The following is a 6,434-nucleotide window of genomic DNA, read 5'->3' as shown; positions in this document are numbered from 1 at the left end:
CTCCCAACACCTTCCATCTTAACAATGGGAAATCAACACACTAATAAAAATCTAAATGGAAAAATATATATATATATTTTTTTACCTCAAGTCAAAATCTAACCTATATCTAGTACTCTGGTAAAACTCACCCTACTTATATCAGATATACGTTAGAATTGCAAATAAACAAGTAACACTAAAGTTATATCGTTTATCCGCGAAGAGAAAGTCTTCAACCAGAGAAATCATCCACTTCGATAGTAAAACGGTGCAGTAGCGCCCTCTTGTGGCGAAATGCGATAATGCCATAAACTGCACCAGCAACGTCTTATCTGATTCTTCAACGACAACCACGGCGAAGTTCCGAGATGGAAATCCAGCGAAGGATGATCCGAGCCAGAAGAACGGTCACGGCACCACTGTAACAGTACTCTTCTTGCGTTGTGTACAATCATCGACACGAACAACAACTTGTAACACCAGTCATGGAGCTTTATTCTGATAGGAACAGCACAAAATTGCACGTCATGCAATGCACGGCTCACCATCCAACTCTGCACTCGCGCACTGTACAAAATATACAAACCTCCCCACCAGACACAGTAAGTTGCTAGCTAGTATTAGCTGTAATTCTCTACAACAAAATGCACAACAAATATTCACCAAAAACCTCTGCATCTTATGTGTGATGTTCGAATAACATTTACAAACAAATGTATATAAATTGTACATTTAAATCATCACTTGGGAGTATAAAAACCACTTTTAACGTACAGTGCTTTGCAACCAACAAGTTACCGCTGGTTTGGTGCTTGTTCACTGGGACGATTCTAACTGAAACATCCTCCCTCGTTAGCAAGCTACGCAAACCAGCCAATAAGATGCCATGTTGAGTAGGGGAAGGCAAGACACAAATAAAACCAAAACCCCATTGGTTTAACAATAAAGTGGCAAGAGGAATCACCAAAATATAACCCCGTTACACATGCTCATGAAAATAATCCTCTCTCATCTTGAACGGCACTGACCGACACTGCTCCATGTGCCAGACAACTGCTCTGCCTCTTGTAATGTCTGGCTTTATTTATACTAACTAGCTAGAAAGCACTGTAGCTACCAAGGGGCTAGTAAATGATGTGAGCTAGCCAGACAGCTAGCAGTCACACCTGTCTGTGGTGTTCTACAATTTCACACAGGTGAGGTGGAGCAGCGCGTGCTCCTTTTCGCTGCGAGTAGCTGTGAAATACAGTTCACAAATAGCCATTATATTATTACAAATTGAGAGGAGAAACGTGTTTGACATTTCCCATTTCTTCTTGAGGAAGAATAGACATGTAGTTATTCGAAATGAACATGCAGAAGTGTCAAATTATTGCAGCGAAGATCTTCTTTGTGTGTACCACAGACAGGAGAAACTCAGACACTTCACAGGGGCTATAAAGCTGAAACATTCGTTTTCTCATCACCAAATATGGTAGTGAGAGGAAGTACAGTCGCGGGTAGTGGAAGAGGATGGAACTAGGTGAAACTTTGAAACATCTGCTCTCAATACATTTCTGTTCGCAAAAACTATAATATGTTACGAACACAGTGCACTAAGTTTTATAGACTTGATGCTTTGCCTAAGTTTAAAAAGGAGTGCAACGTCGAATTGAGTTTGTGCACACGCGCACTTCAGAGGGCGTTCCCTAACGAAAATATGCAAATACATGCTACAACGCCCCAATTGGATTTCGCTAGCTCGTGCTTGGCTTTGCCCACCTCCTTGCGTGTTCTGCCCACTGCTGTATTTGCCCCCACTGTAAACGACAGATGCGGTTTCTTGGGTTAGTTATAAATATCGTTGGTCTGACCTTGTGTTTTTTCGTGACGTCTCTCCATGTGTGCGGAACAGAGGCGGAACCAAACAGAAAAAACGAACTCCGACGGGGCATCATCCAAGTTGGAATTCCAAGTCGGAAACTCGGGCATCTTTCTAGAGCTACGGCTTTCCGACCAGACGATCACGGATGTTATGATTTAACCTATTTCCCCCCCCCCCCCGAGTTTCCAGTTGTCTTAAACACCAAGTGTCACTAAAAAGTTCACATTTAGCAGTTCCATTGCAGTGGCACTTGTACTGTATTTCAAACACAACCGAGACAGACATAAAATAGGCATTGTACAAAATGTGCAGTACAAATCCTGACTGGTTGTATCACTGTCTGATATGGCAACTGCTCGGCCTCCGACCGCAAGGCGCTACAGAGGGTAGTGTGTATGGCCCAGTACATCACTGGGGCCAAGCTTCCTGCCATCCAGGACCTCTATACCAGGCGGTGTCAGAGGAAGGCCCTGAAAATTGTCAAAGACTCCAGCCACCCTAGTCAGACTGTTCTCTCTGCTACCGCATGGCAAGCGTTACCGGAGCGCCAAGTCTAGGTCCAAAAGGCTTCTGAACAGCTTCTACCCCCAAGCCATAAGACTTCTGAACAGCTAATCAAATGGCTACCCAGATGCGTCTTTTACGCTGCAGCTACTCTCAGTTATCTATGTCACAACTTGCAGACTTGTTTACGTGCTGCTGTGCGATTTTGTTGCCAACCTTACTTTGCTACCTGACAACTTTACGGTTTTTACTTTTTAATTACCGTTTATATTTTGTTTTTCCCTCACTCAACTTTTTTTCATTCAACTTTTTCACTCCGGATGCTTTATCTGGACATGGTTCGTCAGGACTTCCAACAGCCGAAGCTAAGTAACATTAACATGATGCCTTCTAATTGCAGTCGCTGTACTCATAATATACAGGAGAACGATCGCCTTACGGCGAGGATAGCTGTGCTGCAAGCCCAACTTCAGACGCAATTGTTAGGCAAGGGTAATTTCAGTGTAGGAAAGTCTGTGCCACCAGTAAGTACAGATAGTAATGTTAGTATAAATCCCCTCGCACGGTCCCCGCAGCCGGACAACTTTCTCATGGCTTCTGGAGGGAAATGCTGTAGGAATGCTCAACCGGTATCGCTCATTCAGCCGACAGAAACTTTCAACCAGTTCTCCCCATTAAGCAGCGAGTCGGAGTCAGAGGCCGAGCCTTCTCTGGTCTCTACTCCTCCCGTTCCAGGGTCTGAGACGCCGAAGCCTCCCACCATTAGCTCTGACAAATTGAAAACCCTAGTCATCGGCAACTCCATTACCCGCAGTATTAGACTTAAAACGAATCATCCAGCAATTATACACTGTTTACCAGGGGGCAGGGCTACCGACGTTAAGCCTAATCTGAAGATGGTACTGGCTAAAGCTAAAACTGCCGAATGTTAGGATGAAACAGTCAGAGGTCACCAAGCGCAACATAGCTTCAGCGTGTAAATCAGCTAGAAAGACGTGTCGGCATCGAGTAATTGTCTCTGGCCCCCTCCCAGTTAGGGGGAGTGATGAGCTCTACAGCAGAGTCTCACAACTCAATCGCTGGTTGAAAACGGTTTTCTGCCCAGCCCATAAAATAGAATTTGTAGATAATTGTCCCTCTTTCTGGGACTCACCCACAAACAGGACCAAGCCTGGCCTGTTGAGGAGTGACGGACTCCATCCTAGCTAGAGGGGTGCTCTCATCTTATCTACGAACATAGACAGGGCTCTAACTCCCCAAGCTCCACAATGAAATAGGGTGCAGGCCAGGCAGCAGGCTGTTAGCCTGCCAGCTTAGTGGAGTCTGCCACTAGCACAGTCAGTGTAGTCAGCTCAGCTATCCCCATTGAGACCGTGTCTGTGCCTCGACCTAGGTTGGGCAAAACTAAACATGGCGGTGTTCGCCTTAGCAATCTCACTAGAATAAAGACCTCCTCCATTCCTGCCATTATTGAAAGAGATCGTGATATCTCACATCTCAAAATTGGGTTACTTAATGTTAGATCCCTCACTTCAAAGGCAGTTATAGTCAATGAACTAATCACTGATCATAATCTTGATGTGATTGGCCTGACTGAAACATGGCTTAAACCTGATGAATTTACTGTGTTAAATGAGGCCTCTCCTCCTGGTTACACTAGTGACCATATCCCCCAAACATCCCGCAAAGGCGGAGGTGTTGCTAACATTTACGATAGCAATTTTCAATTTACAAAAAGAAATACATTTTCGTCTTTTGAGCTTCATGAAATCTATGCAGCCTACTCAATCACTTTTTATAGCTACTGTTTACAGGCTTCCTGGGCCATATACAGCGTTCCTCACTGAGTTCCCTGAATTCCTATCGGACATTGTAGTCACAGCAGATAATATTCTAATTTTTGGTGACTTTAATATTCACATGGAAAAGTCTACAGACCCACTCCAAAAGGCTTTCGGAGCCATCATCGACTCAGTGGGTTTTGTCCAACATGTCTCTGGACCTACTCACTGCCACAGTCATACTCTGGACCTAGTTTTGTCCCGTGGAATAAATGTTGTGGATCTTAATGTTTTTCCTCATAATCCTGGACTATCGGACCACCATTTTATTACGTTTGCAATCGCAACAAATAATCTGCTCAGACCCCAACCAAAGAGCATCAAAAGTCATGCTATAAATTCTCAGACAACCCAAAGATTCCTTGATGCCCTTCCAGACTCCCTCTGCCTACCCAAGGACATCAGAGGACAAAAATCAGTTAACCACCTAACTGAGGAACTCAATTTAACTTTGCACAATACCCTAGATGCAGTTGCACCCCTAAAAACTAAAAACATTTGTCATAAGAAACTAGCTCCCTGGTATACAGAAAATACACGAGCTCTGAAGCATGCTTCCAGAAAATTGGAACGGAAATGGCGCCACACCAAACTGGAAGTCTTCCGACTAGCTTGAAAAGACAGTACCGTGCAGTATCGAAGAGCCCTCACTGCTGCTCGATCATCCTATTTTTCCAACTTAATTGAGGAAAATAAGAACAATCCGAAATTCCTTTTGATACTGTCGCAAAGCTAACTAAAAAGCAGCATTCCCCAAGAGAGGATGGCTTTCACTTCAGCAGTAATAAATTCATGAACTTCTTTGAGGAAAAGATCATGATCATTAGAAAGGAAATTACAGACTCCTCTTTAAATCTGCGTATTCCTCCAAAGCTCCGTTTTCCTGAGTCTGCACAACTCTGCCAGGACCTAGGATCAAGGGAGACACTAAAGTGTTTTAGTACTATATCTCGACACAATGATGAAAATAATCATGGCCTCTAAACCTTCAAGCTGCATACTGGACCCTATTCCAACTAAACTACTGAAAGAGCTGCTTCCTGTGCTTGGCCCTCCTATGTTGAACATAATAAACGGCTCTCTATCCACCGGATGTGTACCAAACTCACTAAAAGTGGCAGTAATAAAGCCTCTCTTGAAAAAGCCAAACCTTGACCCAGAAAATATAAAAAACTAATCGGCCTATATCGAATCTTCCATTCCTCTCAAAATTTTTTGAAAAAGCTGTTGCTCAGCAACTCACTGCCTTCCTGAAGACAAACAATGTATACGAAACGCTTCAGTCTGGTTTTAGACCCCATCATAGCACTGAGACTGTGCTTGTCAGGGTGGTAAATTACCTTTTAATGATGTCAGACCGAGGCTCTGCATCTGTCCTCGTGCTTCTAGATCTTAGTGCTGCTTATGATACCATCAATCACCACATTCTTTTGGAGAGATTGGAAACCCAAATTGGTCTACACGGACAAGTTCTGGCCTGGTTTAGATCTTATCTGTCGGAAAGATATGTTTGTCTCTGTGAATGGTTAGTCCTCTGACAAATCAACTGTAAAATTCGGTGTTCCTCAAGGTTCCGTTTTAGGACCACTATTGTTTTCACTATATATTTTACCTCTTGGGGATGTCATTCGAAAACATAATGTTCAATTTCACTGCTATGCGGATGACACACAGCTGTACATTTCAATGAAACATAGTGAAGCCCCAAAATTGCCCTCGCTAGAAGCCTGTGTTTCAGACATAAGGAAGTGGATGGCTGCAAACGTTCCACTTTTAAACTCGGACAAAACAGAGATGCTTGTTCTAGGTCCCAAGAAACAAAGAGATCTTCTGTTGAATCTGACAATTAATCTTGATGGTTGTACAGTCATCTCAAATAAAACTGTGAAGGACCTCGGCGTTACTCTGGACCCTGATCTCTTTTGAAGAACATAAAGACTGTTTCAAGGACAGCTTTTTTCCATCTACATAACATTGCAAAAATCAGAAACTTTCTGTCCACAAATGATGCAGAAAAATTAATCCATGCTTTTGTTACTTCTAGGTTGGACTACTGCAATGCTCTACTTTCCGGCTACCCGGATAAAGCACTAAATACACTTCAGTTAGTGCTAAATACGGCTGCTAGAATCCTGACTAGAACCCAAAAATGTGATCATATTACTCCAGTGCTAGCCTCCCTACACTGGCTTCCTGTTAAGGCAAGGGCTGATTTAAAGGTTTTACTGCTAACCTACAAAGCA

Source organism: Salmo trutta, chromosome 14 (assembly GCF_901001165.1).
Source record: "Salmo trutta chromosome 14, fSalTru1.1, whole genome shotgun sequence".
In the NCBI taxonomy this organism is placed as follows: Eukaryota; Metazoa; Chordata; class Actinopteri; order Salmoniformes; family Salmonidae; genus Salmo; species Salmo trutta.
The sequence above is the reverse complement of the archived record's forward strand: the minus strand, read 5'-3'. Positions refer to the sequence as shown.